Source organism: Saccopteryx leptura, chromosome X (genome assembly GCF_036850995.1).
Source record: "Saccopteryx leptura isolate mSacLep1 chromosome X, mSacLep1_pri_phased_curated, whole genome shotgun sequence".
Taxonomy (NCBI): domain Eukaryota; kingdom Metazoa; phylum Chordata; class Mammalia; order Chiroptera; family Emballonuridae; genus Saccopteryx; species Saccopteryx leptura.
The window spans coordinates 79,152,011-79,175,461 of NC_089516.1; the positions used below are offsets into that span (position 1 = coordinate 79,152,011).

Here is a 23,451-nt window from a genome sequence, read left to right on the forward strand (position 1 = left end):
GTCATTATTTGCCAATGGCATAATACTGTATTTAGAGAACCCTAAAGATTCCAACAAAAGAATGCTAGAACTGATAAATGAATTCAGTAAAGTAGCATAATACAAAATAAATATCCAAAAATCAGCTGCATTTTCATACACCAATAATGATCTATCAGAAAGGGAAACAAACAAACATACAAAAAGTACCATTCACAATTGCTTCTAAAAGAAAACAAAATACCTAGGAATAAATTTAACCAAGTATATAAAAGACCTGTACTCAGAAAAGTATATGACAGACTGAAGAAGATTAAAGTAAGTGGAAGCATATATCGTGTTCATGGGAAGGAAATATCATTATAGTGTCCATATTACCCAAAGCAATATATAGATTCAATGCAATTCTTATCAACATATCAATGGTGTATTTCACAGAGCTACAACAAGTATTCCCAAAAGCTATATGGAATCACAAAGACCCCAAATTGCCACAGCAATCTTGAGAAAGAAGAACAAAGTTGGAGGAATCACACTATCTGATAGCAAATATACTACAAAGTCATAGTAACTCAAAAGCATGGTACTGACATAAAAACAGACACATAGATCAATGGCACACAAGCAAGAGCCCAGAAATCAACTCACATATATGGTCAATTATTACTTGACAAAGGGGACAAAGACAGCTAATCAACAAATGGTGTTGGGAAAATTGGACAGATACATGCAAAAGAAAGAAAAAGAAACTACACCACCTTCTTTCATGATACACAAGAATAAACTCAAAATGGATTAAAGACTTAAATATTAAAGAAAAAACTATAAAAATCCTAGGAGAAAATATAGACTAAAATTTCAGACATTTCCTTTTTTTTTAAATTAATTTTTTTTTAATGGGGCGACATCAATAAATCAGGATACATATATTCAAAGATAACAAGTCCAGGTTATCTTCTCGTTCAATTATGCTGCATACCCATAACCCAAAGTCAGATTGTCCTCTGTCACCTTCTATCTAGTTTTCTTTGTGCCCCTCCCCCTCCCACTTTTCCTCTCCCTTTCCCTCCTCCCCCCCCTGTAACCACCACACTCTTATCAATGTCTCTTAGTTTCACTTATGTCCCACCTACGTATGGAATAATGCAGTTCCTGTTTTTTTCTGATTTACTTATTTCGCTTCGTATAATGTTATCAAGATCCCACCATTTTGCTGTAAATGATCTGATGTCATCATTTCTTATGGCTGAGTAGTATTCCATAGTGTATATGTGCTACATCTTCTTTATCCAGTCATCTATTGACGGGCTTTTTGGTTGTTTCCATGTCCTGGCCACTGTGAACAATGCTGCAATGAACATGGGGCTGCATGTGTCTTTACGTATCAATGTTTCTGAGTTTTGGGGGTATATACCCAATAGAGGGATTGCTGGGTCATAAGGTAGTTCTATTTTCAGTTTTTTGAGGAACCACCATACTTTCTTCCATAATGGTTGTACTACTTTACATTCCCACCAACAGTGTATGAGGGTTCCTTTTTCTCCACAGCCTCTCCAACATTTGCTATTACCTGTCTTGTTAATAATAGCTAATCTAACAGGTGTGAGGTGGTATCTCATTGCAGTTTTGATAGGGCCACGACAATCAAAACAGCATGGTATTGGCAGAAAAATAGACACTCAGACCAATGGAACAGAATAGAAAACCCAGAAATAAAACCACATATATACAGTCAAATAATTTTTGATAAAGGGGCCAACAACACACAATGGAGAAAAGAAAGCCTCTTCAATAACTGGGAAAACTGGAAAGCCACATGTAAAAGAATGAAACTGGACTACAGTTTGTCCCCCTGTACTAAAATTAACTCAAAATGGATCAAAGATCTAAACATAAGACCTGAAACAATTAAGTACATAGAAGAAGACATAGGTACTCAACTCATGGACCTGGGTTTTAAAGAGCATTTTATGAATTTGACTCCAAAGGCAAGAGAAGTGAAGGCAAAAATTAATGAATGGCACTACATCAGACTAAGAAGTTTTTGCTCAGCAAGAGAAACTGATAGCAAAATAAACAGACAGCCAACTAAATGGGAAATGATATTTTCAAACAACAGCTCAGATAAGGGCCTAATATACAAAATATACAAAGAACTCATAAAACTCAACAACAAACAAACAAACAATCCAATAAAAAAATGGGAAGAGGACATGAACAGACACTTCTCCCAGGAAGAAATACAAATGGCCAACAGATATATGAAAAGATGCTCATCTTCTTTAGTTATTAGAGAAATTCAGACATTTCTTGTAGCAATAATTTTATGAAATACTTCCTCAAGGAAGATAAACAAGAGAAAGGATAAGCAAATAAGAGTACATCAAATTAGTTTTTACAGAGCAAAGGAAACATCAACAAAATGGAAGCAAAACCCACTGAATAGATGAACATATATGCTAGTACATCTCATAAGGGATTAATATCCAAAAATTACAAGGACCTCATAAAACTCAACACCAAAAACCAAAACAAGAGAAAAAAAAAAAAAAAAAAAGAAACACAAAAAATAACAACAACAAAAAAAACACAAAAAATGTGGAAAAGATCTGAATAGACACTTCTCTAAAGAGGACATACAGATGTACAATATACATATGAAAAGATGCTGAACATCACTAATGATCAGAAAGAAAGCAAATTAAAACCTCAATGTGATATCTCTTCACTCATGTCAGAATGGCTACCATCAATAAATCAACAAACAAGTTTTGCTGAGGGTATAGAGAAAAGGGAACCCTCGTGTATTGTTGGTGGGAATGGAGATTGGCATAGCCACTGTGGAAAGCAGTATTGAGTTACCTTTAAAAAATTAAAAATGGAACTTCCTTTTAACCCAACAATCCCACTTTGGGAATAAATCCTAAGAATTCCAAAACATGAATTCAAAAAAATGTATGCACTCCTGTGTTCATTCCAGCATTATTGACAATAGCCAAGGTCTGAAACCACCAATGTCCATCAGTAGATGAGTGAATAAACTATGGCACATTTACACAGTGGAATATTACATGGTCATTAAAAAGAGGGAAATCGCCCTGGCCGGTTGGCTCAGCGGTAGAGCGTCGGCCTAGTGTGCGGAGGACCCGGGTTCGATTCCCGGCCAGGGCACACAGGAGAAGCGCCCATTTGCTTCTCCACCCCTCCGCCACGCTTTCCTCTCTGTCTCTCTCTTCCCCTCCCGCAGCCAAGGCTCCATTGGAGCAAAGATGGCCCGGGCACTGGGGATGGCTCTGTGGCCTCTGCCCCAGGCGCTAGAGTGGCTCTGGTCGCAACATGGCGACGCCCAGGATGGGCAGAGCATCGCCCCCTGGTGGGCAGAGCGTCGCCCCTGGTGGGCGTGCCGGGTGGATCCTGGTCGGGCGCATGCGGGAGTCTGTCTGACTGTCTCTCCCTGTTTCCAGCTTCAGAAAAATAAAAATAAAATAAAATAAAATAAAATAAATAAATAAAAAGAGGGAAATCTTACCATTTCGAACACTGGGAATGGACCTAGAGATAATTATGCTAAGTGAAATCATCCAAACAATTCCCATGTGATTTCACTCACATGTACAGAGGCAGATTTAACAGTTGGTGCACCAGGTGTGTGCCTTGAGCCCCGAATTCTGAAGGGCCCTGCAAAACCCCAACTTTACACTTTTTTCTAATGACATCAAGTTTGGTTTCATGTGTGCAATTTTAACATTAATTGTACATAATATTTTTTATTTATTTAAAAATGTGGTTAACATGTATTTTTATTTTCCCTGTATCTCTCTTTTTCTTAAGGAGCCCAATATTTTCTTCTGTGCCTGGTCCTCAACCAACCTTAATCCACCTCTGCCTATGTGGAATCTAAATCAACCAAGAAGCAAAAAAGATACAGACTCATACACATAAAGTAGACAGACAGTTTTCATAGGCAAGCGGATGAGGCAGGTGAAGGGATAGAGCAAAAAAAGAGGAAAGAAAGAAAACTCATGGACATGAAAAACAGTGTGGTGATTGCTGGCTGTAGTGGAGGAAGGTATAGGGCGATAAATGGTAGTGGATGAAGACTCGATGGGGTGGGGCTGAAGAAACAATAAGGTGTACAGAGATATGTTGTAGAAGTGGGCACTTGTAACCTGTGTAATTAGGTTAACCAGTATTACCCTAATAAATTCATTTCAAAATAAAAATAAAACAACACATTTATTAGTATCTTGTAGTTGGGGAAGTCAGAAGTCTGTTGTGGCTCTTACTGGTAAAAATTAATATTTTGGCTAGGTTGTGCTCTTTTTTAAGGTCCTAGAGAGAATTTATTTCCTTTCCTTTACCAACTGCTAGAGCTGTCCACATTCCTTGGTGCTTATCATTCTACCATATTCAAAATGAGCAATGACAGGTTTATTCCTTCTCAGTTTACATCACTCTAACCTTCTCTTCTACTTTTAAGGACCCTATGATTACATTAGAGTCACCTGGATAAGTCAGGATCATTTCCCTTCTTTAAATTCAGTTTATTAGAAACCATAATTCCATGTTCAAATTTAATTTACCTTTGCTATACAACCTAACATAGCCTCATAACACATTAAGGTGTGAACATGTTTTTGGGGGAGCATTATTTTGCCCACAAAAATGACACAGGGGGTAATCAAGTCAAATAAAGAGAAAATTAAAGAGGAACATTAAATCTTGGTTGTCATACGGAATAACTAATACATTACATGTGTCGTATTTTTATGAAATAAACTTTTCTGTTCTGGACTCATTTCAGCCATACCAGTTTGTGAATATAAACAAAAGAGATGCATTTCAAACAGAAGTTCATCAAGGCAATTATTGGAATAGATTGGGCTGGCTTTGATACTTTGCTTCTTTCAGCTTATTTAGTTATTTAGTATTTATTTTTGGCTGCTAAACTCATTAGGCTTTAGTAGCCTATCAACATATTTGTAGTGCAAAATATATGAAAAAAACAAAATATAACAAGCAATTTTAACTATTTGAACGTGTTAATGGTCCCTAATTATGACCACAACTGTATATATTAAATAAGCAATTGCTTTACAATGAAATGTTTTATGACAAGAATAATTTTCTAACTTACGGAATAGTATTTTGGTGGACATTAAACATAATGTGATACTTTGAACTCAGGAAGAAATTGTCCTCCTAGTGTAGAACCATGCCAACATAAAGACTTATGTAGTTTGGGGTCTAAAGTTGAAAACAGACATGGTATCAATCTAAGGTATTATCCCTTTACCCTCCTTCTCTTCCTTTTTGCATTTCCAGATAATGTTTTATAATCTTGAATAATCTATTTGCACGCACAAGTCTAACACACGGTCATCAAAAACCTATGAAATTCAGAGTGTTATTTTTACTTTCCACAGATGAGGAAACTGAGGTTGAAGAAATTAAATTCCTCATTTAAGGATATACAGCTACTATGGGCCAGAACTAAGATTTAATCTCAATTCCCTGACTCTTGTTTCATTGTTGAGGAAATTAAGGTTCAGAGAGGTTGAGTAACTTAACCAAGGTCACTCAGCTAGCAAAAGTGGCAGAACTGTTACTCAATATATGTCTCTAACTTTAAAGCTGGGATCTTTCCCACTACATTTCTCTAGGATGAATAAGTAATAATATTTCAAATGAGCTAAATCCTACTAGAACAATATCCGACAATAAATTCATTTTGCTTTCATTTCATCACTGAAGTAAAAAACTTGCTCTTATAAGTCTTGAAAAACTTCCTACATGATGACAGCCCCATGGGAGTTTTCCAAGCTTGTTCTTTGTCTTTGTCACACTGATGAGCACTAAGTTAATTAACCAAATATAAGTTGACCCAGAATGTTGAAATTGATTTCCAAATGAAGCCAATTGTGACTATTCACAGTTCCAAGGGAAGATTCAGGTTAGCTGATTTCAAGATGTGATTATTGAATGAATAATAATCAAAGAAAAAAGAAAAATAATAAACTGAACTTATATAGCACTTTCCCCTTTCAATTATTATCTCATTAAGTCCAACTGGGATGCTAGTAAAGATTGTTGTCTCCAGAAATGGAAATACAAAATCTCAAAAAAATTTCAAAGCAGGAAGTCTCCTGAAACCGACTGCCTTGCCTTTCTGAGTCAACCTCAAAAACTGGCCCACTCACTGTGAAAATTTAAAGATGGCCTCATATTTTCTGATAAAATATATATTTCCTCAGCTGTCATTAACATTCATCTCCTGATATGATTTTGTCAAGAGATTGGGCTCAATGCTTAAAAAGGGAATCTGCAGTTCTGAATAAAAAGTCTTTGAATATCATAAAGCAGGTTAATGTTTTGACATGGTAGTAAATCTTTGTCACTCCATACTACAGTCTCCTTTATACTGGAATAAATAAATCAGCTTCCAGTTGTGGTCTAATTCACCTGAGAGTCTGAATGTCTTCTCTCCCCACACCATCATACCCTGATGTAGATTAATGCTTTCCTCAGAACATTCCAGTACAGATGAAAAACCAGGTACTCAAGGTTGTTCTGGCCTTATGCCTCATTGATTTTATACCATTGAATGTTTCTATAGCAAGCATACACTTTATCTAAGACTATCTTTAATCAAGAAGTGGTCAGGTCATTTGGTAAAGAACAAAAGGTTTTACAGAAAAATCTTCTCTGTGTGTGTGTTGGTGGGGAGGTGCTACCTGGAATTTCAAACCAAGGAAGATACTGTAAATCAATCCTGCTGTGTTAGGTGACCTGTTGTCTACTTCTCTGAATTTAGCCTGAAGTGCTAGTTAAATGTTTGAATGAAATTCAGGCTTTTAGGATCTTTGTTTATTGACAATGCCTTATCAATGCTTTAGTGTGAGCCTGACAACTGGATATCACGAAAATCTATCCTTCTAGTCTCAGATAACCCAAAAGAAGAAAAAGGCATTGTCTAGTTATTGAGGAGGGAATTTTAGTTCCTGCAATGACAAAGCTGCTCATCCCTGCCTGTCTTATGCATATCCAGACCTTGGAAATGTCTGTGATTTTCATTAGCATAGGACTGATCTCACCCTAATTCAGAGCAGATGGCTGCTTATATGCTATGATTTTATAAGGAAAGCCTCTTCCAACTTTCAAAAATATCTTCTACCCACTATCTGGGACACAAACCCTATAATGTTGATGTTGAAAGCATAGGCTCTAGGTTAAGAAGACCGGAGTTTGAATCCTGGCTCTGTTACTTACTATGTGACCTTGGCAGTGTTTCTTAACTTCTTTGGGATTCCATTTCATCAATGTGTACCTAACTATGGATGGTAATATTACCTACTTGCTATGGACTGTTATAAGGATCAAATGAAATCATGTCTTCAAAGTGCAAAGTACAGCCTGACCAGGCAGTGGCGTAGTGGATAGAGCATCGAACTGGGATGTGAAAGGAACCAGGTTCGAGACCCCAGGGTGCCAGCTTGAGCAAAAAGCTCACCAGCTTGGACCCAAGGTCACTGGCTCGAGCGGGGGGTTACTCGGTCTGCTGAAGGCCCACGGTCAAGGCACATATGAGAAAGCAACCAATGAACAGAACAACTAAGGTGTCGCAATGAAAAACTGATGATTGATGCTTCTCATCTCTCTCCATTCCTGTCTGTCTGTCCCTATCTATCCCTCTATCTGACTCTCTCTCTCTGTCCCTGTAAAAAAAACAAAAAACAAAGTGCAAAGTACAGGCCTAACTCATATTTTGTTCTCAATAAGCAGTATCAATTATTATTAATTTGCCAATTAAAGAAAATATTCAGCTGTATATATTTTTAGGGTAGGGAACCAATATAATGGATGACTTAGAATACATATGACAAGGATATAAAGATTGAAAAAAAACAAGGGTGGGGCACTAAAGAGAAGAAAAGGCAGTAGTGGAGAGACAGAGTACCAAAATCACCAAAGCAAGTCTCATTCCAAAAATTTAATTTTCCAATATTTTGAGCCAGTACTTGTGTATAGAGACTCAGATAAAAAAATCATATGGTTAACTTCTACTTTATTAAGGGGATTGCATTTTCCTCTGTAAGCTTAAAAATTATCCATAATAATATATAAGTAAATAAATGAGCTGATAGGTGTGTTTCAATAGTAACAATATAGATAATACACTGAGCTTAAGTCAATGATTTTATTGACTTCTTGTAAACCTATAAAATCAGAAGGAAATTAAGTTGCATGGCTGGAGTTTCAGGCTGATAATCAATGTTTGTAAAAAGGAGATAGGTAAATTATTGGCAGAATAATAGAAGCCACTTCATCTGCTTAATAAAATGTCTTCCCCAAAACAGACAGACTAAAACCAGTTCACTCTTCATTTGGTATATTGCTCATGCCCTGAGCTAAAATTTAAGAGACCTAAGTTCTAATCCTTTGTGCAGTTAGTATGGTAAATATGAGGATTAAATAAACTAAGAAATAGCATAACAGCCTTATGAGATTTTTAAAACTCTAAAAATAGAAGCTATCAAACGGGAAATGTCTTCCTAAAGTTACAACATCCTAAAAGACATCCCACAGATAAAATGTAGATGTCTTATGCCATTTTTAGAGGTTCCTGAAAACAAAATCTATAGGGAAATTTCAGTTTCCTGTTCAGTTTTAAAACATTTTGCCATCATGGTTTTCTATTTTATATCTAGTATAAGTTTATGTAACTTTAATGAAAGTCTACATTTACTGAAGAAAAGGGAGAATAATCATCATCAACTACATTTCTGGAAAATAATAACAATTAAATGGCATTTCCTAAAAGTTAAGTACTGTTCCAAGGACATAGAAAATATTATTTCATTTAATGCTTACAAGTCTATGTATCAGAAACATATTATAATTATCTCTATTTTGCAGATAAAAAACTGAGGCATCAAATTAGACAACTTACCAAAGGTTACATAGCTAGTAAAAAACAGAACTGAGGTTTGAACTTAGACAGTCTGGCTTGAGTACTTGTTAAATATAAGCTAAAGAGAATCCTGATCAATTTGTGTCATGTCAACAATCATTTAGTTCAAAAGAATCATAATTGGAAAGACTCTATCCTTCTAACACGTGAGTTCCCTCTAAAAAGTTCCCAGCATCCAGTTTTGGCTTAATAACTCTTCTTCAATAGGCTCATTCCCTCACAAGTTTGATCACTTCAGTATTGAATAACTCTATTAAAATATATTCTTTACATTCAGGAAAAGTCTCATTTTGCATGTTTTATCTACTTATATTATTTCTTATTTCGAGAATAACACAAAATAAGCCAGTAGGGCTGCTATATATCAATGCCTAAAATATTTGTTGGCAGATTTCTTGATCTCTTTCACCCAAAGATTTTCTGACTTTCTGAAAATCTTCCTCTTTCTAGGTTAAACACTGCTAATTCCTTCAATTGTCTATTGTATTTTCGGGGACATGTATTCTAAAACCCTTTACTATCTTAGACATCCTTTTTTGGGCACAATCTAGTCTGTCAATAGGCCTCTTAAATATGGCACAGGCTGACCAGTGGTGGCATAGTAGATAGAGCATTGACCTCGGACACTGAGGACCCAGGTTCAAAAGCCTAAGGTCTCTGGATTGAGTGCAGGTTCACCAGCTTGAGGGTGGGATAGCTCACTTGAATGTAGGATCATAGACATGATTCTATGGTTGCTGGATTGAGCCCAAAGGTCACTGGCTTGAATCCCAAGGTCACTGACGTGAGCCTCAGATCACTGGTTTAAGCAAGGGGTCACTGGCTTAGTTGAAGCTCCCCAATCAAGGTACATATGAAAAGCAATTAATGAATAACTAGCTTGACCAGGCGGGGGCACAGTGGATAGAGCATCAGACTGAGATAAGGAGGACTCAGGTTTGAAACCCTAAGGTCACTGGCTTGAGTATGGGCTCATTTATTTGAACAAGGCTCACCAGCTTGGACCCAAGGTCTCTGGCTTGAGCAAGGGGTCACTCGGTCTGCAGTAGCCCCCTGGTCAAGGCATATATGAGAAAGCAATCAATGAACAACTAAGGTGCCACAACAAAGAATTGATGCTTCTCATCTCACTCCCTTCTTGTCTGTTTCTGTCTGTCCCTCTTTCTGTCTCTGTCTCTGTCTCTGTCACACACAAAACATGAAAAACAAAAGTGACACAACCACAAGTTGATGCTTCTCATCATTCTCCCTTCTTATCTGTCTCTCTCTATCGTGTGTGTGTGTATGGTACAGAAAACTAAACACAATTTGATATGTCATCTAAAGTGCAATAGAGCCAATACTTCTATTGTTTTGGATCCTACCTTCCAATGATGCAGACTAAGATTGAATTAGCATTTTTGGCAAACTAGTCACCCTGTTTTTGCTCTTAGCCAAATAAAATCCCAAGACTGTACTTTTGTAGTTGGATATTTGGACCTGAATGAAAAACTTTACATTTTTTTCTGATTAAATGTCATCTGGTTAGTTTCAACCCATCATTCCAAACTACTGAGATCTTTTCGAATAAGAGTTATGTCCTCCAAAGAATTAACTGTCCCTCCCAACTTCCTCTCACTTGCAAATGTGATAAGTATAATTTATATGTCATCTAACTCACTAATAAAAAATGCAGGACAGCACCCTGAGAGAGGGCTCTCTAGTGGTCAATAGTAATGGTTCATTAATCAACACATTTGAAGTAAATACATGCTGACTGCCCAAAATTCCCCACCATGACATACTTCTCTGTCTCTGTCTTATGATCTAGGCCATTCTTTCCTAAACTGGGCCAGCTAAATAATTTGTGGAGTTCAGCACAAAACAAAAATGTAAGTCTCCTTATTCAAAAGTTATTAAGAATTTTAAGATAGTAACAGCAGATCATTAAGATCATTAAATCACGTGTGAAGCCCTTCTGGCATGGTATACTGTGTGAATACACAAGTCACATGACCATGAAGCCAATCATGTACCCAAACTTTTCTGTGACAGAGACTGCTAGCAAAATCTGTTTTTTTCTTTCTTTCTAAATACATACTTAAACTACATGTATTAACTTCTATTGCAATTAGGTGTGACCATGGGGTTTAGCTAACACAACTTGAATGGAAGTGATATGTACTACTTCCATGTCTGGCCCATAGAAACTTCCCACACAAAATTCTTCAAGCTTATTTCTCTTTCATCAGCTTTGTATAGCTAATAATGGAGACTTTGGAGGTCACATTCAATAGACGGTAAAAATATAGTTCCTTGAATTAAGAACACCTTCTTAGAAATTAGTGTGATTAAAAAATAAATTTCTATTAACATTGAACTATTACATATTTGTGGATTTGCTTCTTGCACCTGCTAGTGTCACCCTAAAAAATACAATTACCTAGAGGGATAGCTGAAATTCATGTTCCTAGGTCCTTCTACTAGAAAATGCAATCCAGTGTGTCTGAGGTAGGGAGTGAGAATCTATATTTGTTAACCAGTATCCCAGAGCTGATTTTACTAATAAGGCAAGTTTGAACACCCATTACTCTAAGCTTCCTTATCACAATGCACCCTGTCTTATTTTCAATTTTCTCTATATTCTTGTTTACCAGGTAACGTTTATTCCATGTCTTTAGTTAAGCTGCTTCATGTAATACAGCTTTGGTGACTGAGCTCCAACAGCCATCTTCTAATTTTGGAACAGAAGTTATAAGCACGAAATGGAAGAATAAAAAGAGAGCAGAAGCATAGATCACTGATGACTTCTTGAAGCTTCCATACTAACCATGGACTAACTTTGATATTTTCTAATTTTTATTTTGCTTGATAAAATGAATGCTTGTGAGTACTAAGAAAAAAAAAATCAAGTAGGGTTTCTTGTCATATGTTTAAAATTAAATCCTAAACCCAGAAAATTATGTTGGAATATGGTGCTCTTCCAGAGTCCATGATATATATATTTCCTTATGCTGATTGTAGCTCTCCACCATCATATAAAATCAGGACTTCCCTGAGTAATTTGTTTAGGCAATTGAGTGGCATGGCAGAGGCAATGGGAGTTGATACTTCATTACACTAGGATCTTTATTCAGGTTGTATTTATCTTTGTTCATCAAAAAATGTCTCATACAAAGCTAGAATTATCACTGTTTAAGTAAAAGTCTCAGGGACAATATACTGTGTTTGGTATTTTTCAATGAATAAACATGCACCTTATTCCAGTTTGCTATGATCTAAATGTTTGTGTTCAATAAAAATTCGTATGTCAAAACTTAATAATCAGTGTAATAGTTTTAGGAGGTAGGGCATTTGGAAAGTGCTTATGTTGAGGGCATGAATGAGAGAAGTGCCCTTATAATAGAGACCCCAGAGAGATACCTTGTCCTTTCTGTCATGTGAGGTTACAATTAGAAGACAATTTCCATTGAGGAAGCAGGTCCTCACCAGATGCCATATCTGCCAATGTCTTCATCTTGGAGTTCCCAGCCTCCAGAACTGCAAGAAATAAAGTTCTTTGACTTTTAAGTGATCTGGTCTACAATATTTTTGGTATTGCAGCCCAAATGGACTAGGGTACAGCTCCTGCTCCTGCTAATCTGATGAAAAGAAAATAAGTGTGCGATTGAAAAGGAAAATGATCGAGGTGCAAGGTGATTTTGCAAAGCATGTATAATAATGGTTCTGTCTTTGACTCTCCTTTCTTTTTCATGTATTAAAAAGTAAAGAAAGAGTGACAGATAAAGCAGGATCCAATCATTCATCCTGAAGGGACAGTTGGAGTTTTAGCATACAAATGAATGCTATCTTGTCAACCTTAAGTTGGAGCTCTAAACATTATGTCTGTAGCCAATTAATATTCCATGACTAATCAGAGCACTCATGCAGAATGTTCTGCCATCCTGAAACATAATCTCAGTGCCAAAATTATTAGCTACAGAAGATAGAGAACTTTTAACTTGTGATTTCCAGCAAACTTGAATCAATATATTATTTATTTATGCTAAAAGCATGGATTTTTATTTATATGTTGTTCTTTTGTCATTTATTTATTTAATTGAACTTATTGAGATGTCATTGGTTCACAAAACCATATCATTTTCAAGTATACAACTCAACAAAACATTGTCTGCACACTGTATCATGTGCTCATTGCTCCAAGCAATATATCTTTACTAAGTATGTCTTAATAATGAAAAGGAGCTGAATAGAAAGCCTAAAATATTTGATATTAGGTACTATGTATAGTAATGTCACCAAGGAGTATAGCCCCACAAAGATCAGCCTCCTAAGGACTATACTCATGACTGGAGACCTGTGATTCAGGAGATAATATCACATGGAGGGGTAACTGGAACCATCAATTTTTTTTGTTTGTTTATTTGTTTTTGTATTTTTCTGAAGTGAGAAGCAAGGAGGCAGAGAGATAGACTCCTGCATGTTCCTGACCAGGATCCACCTGGCATGCCCACCAGGGGGCGATGCTCCGCCCATCTGGGGCATTGCTCCATTGCATCCAGAGCCATTCTAGTGCCTGAAGCAGAGGTCATGAAGCCATCCACAGCATTCAGGCCAACTTTGCTCCAATGGAGCTTTGGCTATGGGAGGGGAAGAGACAGACAGAGAGAAAGCAGAAGGGGAAGAGTGGCTAAACAAATGGGCATTTCTCCTGTGTGCCCTGGCCAGGAATTGAACCCCGGACTTCCACATACTGGGCTGACACTCTACCAATAAACTAGCTGGCCAGGACCTGGAACCATTGATTCTGACTTTTATTGGTGCTAGCTCTACCCTTTAGAAATCCTTGGGATATGCCAATTTGGATGGCTAAGAAAACAAATGTGTGATATCAATGATGTCAGGGATAAATTAGTCCCACTGAGTATGTTCAAGGGATCCTGTGTCCTTAAAAGATAGAAAAGTTAGGCTTCAATCAAGATGGTGCTGCAAGTAAACATGGTACTCAAATGCCCCACATAAAAATTATAATTAAACTACAGAACAACTGTCATTCAGAACTACCTGAAATCTGGCTGAGTGGAAATTCTAAAATTAGGGATTTTTAAGAAGAAACAACATCGAAACTGGTAGAAGGGGTAGAGACTTAGAATGGGCAGGCCTCACACTCAGTTATGAGGGATAAAAATTGGAAGGAATATCTAGGCTATGAAGTGCCACCTAAGAAGCAAGGGGACTCAACCCCACACCAGGCCCCCCAGCTCAGAGTTCCAGAGTCAGATAGAAAAGAACCCATAACTTCTTGCTTAAAAACCAAGCAGAGTTTGAGGCTGAGGGAGATGGAGGGTGCTGAAGTCCCAGACAGTTCCTCATGAAGGGCCCATGCATGGACTTACTCAGACTCATTCATTCCGAGCTCTAGCACTGTGAGAGTAACCTGAAAGGCACCAGAGACATAAGGGGAAGAACTATATGGTGTGGCATCATGTGAGAGCTGGGCGAGATGAAATCTTTCACCCAGACAAAAGTGTTGGCAGAGGCCATTGTTCTTTTGCTGACCCTCTTCCCCCATAGAGGTGGCAGGTGGGTACTATAGCTGAGACTCCATCAATCTGGTTCACACTGTTTTCCCCACTCTGGTGATTCCCTGAGATATCATGCTCTTCAACATGCAGTCCCACTCAAGCTGTTTGTAGTGCCAGTTCCATATGAATGGCTTGTCTTGCCCCATGCTTCAGAGTTTCTTAAAATCTTTCAAACAAGCAGTTTCAGGCCTCAGTGCATCCCACACCTCTTGCTAAATGGCCTAAGAACTTGCAGAAGCCATCCATGATTCATAGCTTGGTTTTTTCTGGGCACCTCCAAGCCCAGCACAAATAACAGTCATCTGTAGATCACTTTGTAACTTAACCTGGGTGAGCCTGGGTAGAACATAGGTGGCAGCTGACATTGGTCTGTTCCTCACAGGAGGCCCAAAATCCAGTGTACCTGATGGACAGCTTCAGACCATGTCAAAGAGTACCTGACCACCTCCACAGCAATACACACCTCAGGGGTGGACTCAGTAGCACTAAAGCCCCATTGAAGTAAGTCTTGTTCTGTGGGGTGAGCCCCTGAGGAACTGATCTTATACAGTGGTCAGTGGTCATAGCCAGTCCTTGCCACCAGTTGGCCTGGAGGTAAATCCTTCCCATTGATGTGCAAACCACAATCAAGTCTCACCAACAACAAGAGGGTGCGTGTACACAGCCTGCATAATGAGCACAACAGGAATGTCCAGTTTGGGTGATTGGGGAGGCTGTATCGCTAGATCCTACAAGATACTTACTATACAAGGCCACTTTACCAAGCCCTAGGGATGTTGAAGCTTTACTTAGTAGATAGAAACAAAATAGGAGGCTTCCAAAATTAGAAGACAAAAAAATATGTCCAGATAAGAGAAAATAACAAAATTATAGAAAAATAACTAAACAAAATGAAGACAATCTACTAGATACAAAGTTTAAAACACTGGTTATAAGGATGCTCAGAATGAACTTAGGGGAAGAGGAGATGAACTAACTGAGAACTTCATCAGCATAAAAAAGGCCATAAAAACCATAAAAAAGAACCAGTCAGAAATGAAGGATACAATAACTGAAATAAAGAATAATTTACAGAAAATCAACAGTAGGGTAGCTGAAGCTGAAAATCAAATCAGTGATTTGGAATATAAACAATCAAAAACAGTCAATCATAACAGTAAAATAAAAGAATTAAAAAAATTAAGATAGTGTAAGGAGCCTCTGGGACAACTTAAAGCCTACCAACATTCACATCATGATGGTGCAGAAAAAGAAAGAGAACAAGAATTTGAAAACTTAGTTGAAAAAAATAATAATGACAGAAAACTTCCCTACCTGGTGAAAGAAATAAATATACAAGTCCAGGAAGTATAAAGGGTCCCAAACAAGATGATTCCAAAGAGGCCCACACCTAGACCCACCATAATTAAAATGCAAAAGGTTAAAGACAAAAAGATAATCTTAAAAGCAGCAAGAGAAAAGCAGTTAGATACCTACAAGCAAGCTCCCAGAAGACTGTGAAGTGATTTCTCAGCAGAAACTTTGCAGTACAGAAGGAATTGGCACATAATAGTAAAAGTGATGAAAACAAGGACTTACAACCAAGATTACTCTACCCAGCAAAACTATCATTTAGAATTGAAGTACATATAAAGAACTTCCCAGACAAGAAAAACTAAAGGAATTCATCACTCACTACTAAACCAGTAGTACATGAAATGTTAAAAAGTCTTCTTTAAAAAGAAGGAAAACTATATCAAAATATGAAGAATAAAATGGCAATAAATACATATCTACCAACAAATGGATCTAAAGAAAACAAAAATAAATAAAAATGCACAACAGAAACAGACTCATAGTTATAGAGAACATTTTGACAGTTGCTAGATGGGAGGGGACTTAGGGGGATGGATGAAAAAGGTAAAGGGATTAAGAAATACAAATTGTTACAGAATAGTCATGGGGATGTAAATGAGAGCATAGAGAATACAGTCAATAACTGTCTAATAATTAGGTATGGTGTCAGATGGGTAAGAGATTTATGGGGATGATCACTAAGTAAGTTATATAATGCCTAATTACTGGTATACACATGAAACCTTGAACAGAAAAGGCAGATCAGTTTTCCCACTCTGAGATGTTGAAGGCACTTTCTTTGCTGGACCAGTAATCTACCAAGTGGGAGAATGGCTGATTTCTTGACTGTTTATATTTGCAAGTGTATCTGTGGGTGGTCCCTTCTGTCCATCCAAAACCAATTTGTTTATTTATTTACTTATTTATTTTTAAATGAGAGGAGGGGAGGGGAGACAGAGAGACAGACTCCCTCATGTGCTCTGGTTGGGATCGACCTGACAACCCCTACCCAATGCCAATGTTTGAATCACCAGAGCTATCCTCAGCACCCAGGGAAATGCTCAAACCAATTGAGCTACTGGCTGAAAGAGGGAAAGAGAGAGAGAATGGGAGAAGAAAATGAATATAAGCAGATGGTTGCTTCTCATGTGTACCCTGACAGGAACTCAAACCCAGGACGTCTGCATGCCAGGCCAACACTATCCATTGAACCAACCAGTCAGGTCCATAATCAGTTTAAAAGTCAGCAGTAGGTGATGCAGTCCTCACCACGATTGACTGATTAGTTGTCAACAAATACAAGGTCTGGTTCCATAAAATCTTGAATTTTGAGTAGAATATTAAGATCCTTGTATATTTATAAAACAACATAGCTGTCTTTAAGTAATTATAGAGGAAAAAAATCAGTAATAGTTTACAACTAAATCTATTGATAAAATAGGAACCATTTCTCAAGTTCCATAATTATTCATTTCCCTGACTTGATGGTACAAAATGAGAATGTGTTTTTCTATTCAAAGTGATTTTTGATACTAAGTTCACTTTACTTGCTTTGGGATAACAGAAAATCTTTTGTAGAACACATTGGAATGAGAAAAAACATGGATGTCTCTCAAGATTGAATCTAGAAAAAGACGTGAACGCTATGTTGTCTCCTTTCTAGATGGGAATTGAGCTAAACACTATGGAATTAGACTACTGCCAGTTTACAGTAAGGGGTTTTCTTTAATGCCAAGTAGTCAATATAACAGTGGGCAAAGGCTTACTAACCAAATATGGATTCAAGTTCTAGTCCTAGCACTTATTAGCTATATGCCCTTATGACATCAATGTAACTATTCTGTATTTCAGTCCCCCTACAAGTAACCGAGAATATTAGCATTTTTCTTATAGGGTTGTTATAATAATTAAATAAGATATTATATGTGAAATGCCTGGCATATAATAAGCACTTGATAAATTAGAACTGATTTTTATTATTACTATAATTTTATTCTGTTGGTTCATTTTATAAGCATTAGAAAGTTTGAATAAGAATGCCCAAACATTAGTGCTATATCTCAGTGCATTTTCCAATAATATCGGTGCCTTAAGGTATTTAGTCAATTCTGTTATGTGCCTGTCACTGTGCTAAAAGATGTAAAGAAACAGAAGATGCTTTTATAGCTGCTGCCTTCAAGAAATGTACAGTCAAATTTGGAGTATGCAAATTAGTTTTGGCAGAATACTGTAAATGTTCTCTGACAGAAGCTAGAAATGTTTAATCTATAATGAGCAGAATATGCCCAGACTAGAATATAAAACTATCCTAGATTGCTTTCTGCATGCAGAACTAAAGTGGAAGGACAAATATTAAGATCATATTGAAAAGTAATTTATTCACAGATTTTAGGTAAAACTGAAACTTTAGTAAAGAAAAAAAGTCTTCGGTTTAGACATCCGTCTGTATACTAAGAGACAAAATAAAATTTAAGCCTTATGTCCAAAAGAATATTTCTTTGACTCATCACTATCTCTACTGGTTGTTTAATTTGCATGTGTTTGTTTGTGTGTGATGTGATGTGTGTGTGTGTGTGTGCGTGTGTGTGTGTGTGTGTGTGTGTGTGAGAGAGAGAGAGAGAGAGAGAGAGAGAGAGAGAGAGAGAGAGAGAAACAAAATATCTAGCCCTAACTCCTACTTCTATATAAACAGGAAACCCAAAAAATGTAAAATGACATTGACTAAAGTCAAATAAGTATTTACTAGTAAAATTGGAATTAGATCCCTGAGCCAGAACTATTTAGCATCTCTTTAGTCTCTAGAAAGATTATCAAATCAATAACCCAGTTCCTTCGAAGGAAGCCAAGAGTTTATTCATGTCTATAGGAGCAGGACCCACATCTTCAACATATTTTGCCTCCACCCACACTCCCATGCTTCATTCTCCATTGGAAGGACAGGCCACAGAGTGCACAATAGGTGCTTATTTAGTAAAGAAAACCACTGTAGCTTGATTCAACATTGGTTAAAATAAATCCATGGACTTGCATATTCTATACAGAGTAAATGTTGGAGAAGAAAAAGCTGGTGATCCTTTCTGCTATTTCAAACCAATGAAATTAACAAGATTCTTAACTGTTACATCAACAATCACATTTTACAAAGTAAACTATTAGGCTAAGTGGATTGCTCAGTGATTTCAAAATAGGGATTTCATGAGACAGAAAACTGAATCTATTTCTCTAACACCTAACAGAGGAAGAGAAAATGGGGGTCAGCTTGCAGGTGGCAGATCTGGGGAATATTCCAAACATTTGAACCAAGGGTGAGTAGCATGAACAGACTGAGTTTATCAAAAGGCTATGTGTGCTGGGGCGGGAGAATTTGACTTCTTATTTTTGATGCAGGGCTGAAGAATTTAATTGGAAAAAAATGGTGACAGAAAAATAAGGGAAAACACTGTTGCTAAAACAATTGGGTTGCCTTTCTGAGCCCCTGGTTTGATAAATTGCCAGACAGAGAATTCACAGATTTGTCTTTGAGAACAATCATTTTGACAACTCTTTCAATAATATTTTTAAAACTATCCCTTAAAAGTCCTAAACTGACAACAAATACCTAAATGCAAGAAAACACTTTTTCTCTCTTTAAATAATTGCAGAGTGTAAGAAAAACCAACATTATTTCAAGAGCTTTCTTTCTTTCTTTCTTTCTTTCTTTCTTTCTTTCTTTCTTTCTTTCTTTCTTTCTTTCTTTCTTTCTTTCAGTAAGAGAGGAAGAGAAGGAGGAAAAGGAGAGAGAGAGACAGGAACAATGGATCTGTTCTTGTATGTGCCCTGTCCAGTGATAAAACCAGCAACTTCAGCATTTTAAGAAGATACTGTAACCAAACGAGCCAGGGCACTCAAGAGCATTCTTTAATAAATAAGGACAAAATACAATAATGTTTATGTACAAATTCCAATCATTCCTTATTTTAAGTAAAATGACATGGGAAATGCAAATTCATAGCTTCAGCAAATTTCTCTTTCTAAAAATGATTTATCACTATCAGATTATTTTGCGATTTCATAAAATGAGTTTCAGTGGCATTTTGAAAAATTATGAAAGAGGGCTGCAAATGGAATAAAATAAAGAAAATATTACATGAGCCCAAGTGAGATATTAATCTTCATTCAGATGGCTATTGTGCCTTAGTTATCAGGAAGCAAGGCCTCACACAGCTCCTTAATAATCTAACTTTTGAAAGCACTAAGCAGCCTAGTAATGAGATAATTTGAAGACTATCCTCAGGCAGGAGGAATTAATAATTCCTTATGAAAGATTTGCATGGGAGAGTAAGGCAGAGAGGGAGGGCAATGCAAACCAAGAGAACAGCTCTGAAGGTGGATGTTTTCACATGTCCAGTTTGTTTAGGAATGAATAGAGAAACATGTCTAATAAGATATGTATTTTCTAAAGATCTATACTTTATAAATTATATGCACATACAGACTCACACTCATATAAATTCATACACACATACAGGAAACATATGCATAGATATTGCTTCCTTCTTCTGAACATTGAATTAAGCATTCACATACTTACTGCCAATAGTTAACCTAAGCCTCTTTTCTTGCAATTAAACTATATTCTGCTACTGTTATTTACTTTATTTCTAGTGCAGTGGATTTATGACAGGATATGGTTGTTTGCCACAATGACACAAACTGCTTATAAAGAAAAGTTTAATAATCAGATTGCTTAAGAGAATCTATAAGCTTACTTTTTAGACAGCTTGAGCTTTCACAGGGAAAAAAACCAACAAAACAGACTGAGATTAATTCACACAGATGTATAAGGATTTGTGTTCAGATTTCTTTTTCTTTAGGGCCTAACATGCTCCCTTTGAAAGTGGCATTAGCTCTTTCAAATAACTAGGGTAAAATTTAGTAAGATAAATATAGGACTACAAAAGACCCCAAATAGCACCAACAATCTTGAGAAAAAAGAACAAAATTGGAAGAATCACTTTACTTGATATCAAATGATACTACAACTATAGTAATCAAAATAGCGTGATACTGGCATAAAAACAGACATATAGATCAATGGAACAGAATAGAAAGTCTAGAAATAAACTAATGCCTTTATGGTCAATTAATATTTGTCAAATGAGTCAGGAACATACAATGGGGTAACTGTAAACTATTCAATAAATGGTGTCAGGAAATTAGACAAATATGGGCAAAAAAAAAAAAAAATGGAACAAGACCAATTCCTTACACCATACATAAGAATAAGCTAAAACACAATTAAGTAAATATTAGATTAAAAATCATAAAATTTTTAGAAGAAAACATAAGCAAGATCTCAGGCATGTCTCATAGCAATATTTTTTCTGATATATAACCTCAGGCAAGGAAGTAAAACAAAAAAATAAATAAATAGGACTGTATCAAACTAAAAAGGGTTTGAAGAGAAAAGGAAACAACAAAATGAAAAGACAATTCACTGAATAGGAGAACATATTCATTAATACATCTAATAAGGGCTTAATATTCAAAATTTACCAGGATCTTATAAAACTCAACACCAAAAAACCAAACAATCCAATTAAAAAATGGAAAAGAATCTGAATAGATTCTTCTCCAAAGAAGATAAACAGATGGCCACTAGACATGTGGAAAGATGGTGAATGTCACTAATCATTTGAGAAACACAAATTAAAACCACAGTGAGGTATCACCTCACACCTGTCAGAATGACAATCATTGTTAAATCAAAAAGAACAAGTGTTAGTGAGAATGTGGAGTAAAGGGAAACCTTGGGCACCGTTGGTGGGAAAGTAGGCTAGTGCAGCCACTGTGGAAAGCAGTATAGAGTTACTTCAAAAAATTAAAAATGGAGCTACTTTATGACACAGTAATTCCACTTCTGGGAATATAGTAAGTGAAACCCTAAATACCAATTAGAAAGAATATACGCACCACTATGTTCATTGCAGTGTTACTTAAAATAGCCAAGATTTGGAAGCAGCCTAAGTGCCCATCAGTAGATGAGTGCATTAAAAAGCTGTGGTACATTTACCTAATGAAATACCACTCAGTCATGAAAAGAAGGAAATCTTACTTTTTGCAACGGCATGGATGAACTGGTATATCAAGCTAAGTTAAATAAACCAGTCAGAGAAAAACAAGTATCAATATGATTTTACTTATATGTGTAATCTAATAACAAAAATAAGCTAACAAACAACATAGAAACAGATGCATAGATTCAGAGAACAGACTGACAGCTGTCAGATGGTGTGAGTTTTGGAGGGCTGGTGAAAACGGTGAAGAGATTAACCAAAGAAAAGCACTTATAGAAATAAACAACACTGTGGGGATTGCAGGAGAGAAAGGGGCTGGGAAAGGTAGAGGAGGGTAAAGGGGGGATAGATGGTGATGGAAGGAGACAACTTGGCGTGTTGAACACACAGTCAATATACAGATGATGTATTATAAAACTGTGCACCTGAAACCTGTATAATTTTATTGGTTAATGTCAACCCCAATAAATTAAAGTTTTCAAATATTTATTAAGATACAAACTCTAACTCAAATAGATTTTGGTGATGTTGAAAAACAAACAAGCAAAAAACCAAAAATGTGTTTCATGTGATAAAACCTCATTTTCACTAGCTTCTTTTTGCCCCAGTCCTTAATCATCTCCCTCTATACTGAAAGGTTATTTTTCTCTTGCTAGAAGGCACTAAGAAAAACTGACAATATAGAAAATTGTTTACAAATTATGATGCAGCTCCATTTGGGAATCCATGGCTCTTGGGGCCCTGAAACATTTCCTTAAATATCATAAGCATTCCCCAATAATCACTGAGTGCTTACTATGTGCCAGGCGCAGTGTTAGGCACTTTGTATTTATTATTTATTCCTCCTGATCTCAAAAATCTCAACCCTCAGTATGATATAAGAAATTAATGTTTTATATATAAGAAAACTGGCAAATGCATAACAAAACATTGATTTAAACCTGTCTTGTCCTACTAAAGTGTCTGTATTCCTTCAATATTTTCTCTACAGAGACAAATTGAAATGACCCATTTAATTACACTTTCTTTGTATGCTCAAAGGCATGGCATTATTCTGGGTAAATGAGTGAATTGCTTCTGTTCTTTAGTGTAGGCTGATAGGTGATTGAATTTTAGCACACATCGGTATAAAAGTTTATGATATACTGAATATAAATGGTTTCTAAGTGGATTAAAAACATAAAGATGGAAGAGTCCAAGGAAAGATCTACTGTTCATTGGTAAGTAAACAATTTCAGATGTTTGGTCTGTTTAGTATTGTATTATTTTAGTTACAGATTCTTATCATTTATATCAGGGTGAAGGAAGGGGAAGGATTACAGCAAGCTCAATATATAACTTCTTAGCCTCTGTTGCTTGGAAAAATTCCCAGATGAACAGTGTGTTGTTATGTATATGCTTATGTGATTAATATTCTATATTTGAGAGACATAGTATAAGAAAAAAATGTTTTACATATGCCTTGAAGTAAAGAATAGAGGGGGGGGAAAGGAAGGAAGGAAGGAAGGAAGGAAGGAAGGAAGGAAGGAAGGAAGGAAGGAAGGAA

General features: G+C 36.4%; 1 protein-coding gene and 1 non-coding gene across 2 annotated transcripts in view; one reads left to right on the top strand and one right to left on the bottom strand.

Moving 5' to 3' along the window:
* The window catches only part of IL1RAPL2 (interleukin 1 receptor accessory protein like 2), a 583,210-nt gene that overhangs the window by 349,260 nt on the left and 210,499 nt on the right, over nt 1-23,451 (bottom strand). The window lies entirely within an intron of this gene.
* TRNAT-AGU (transfer RNA threonine (anticodon AGU)) lies at nt 3,075-3,150 on the top strand. Its single transcript has one exon. It is a non-coding gene; the product is annotated as a tRNA-Thr (tRNA).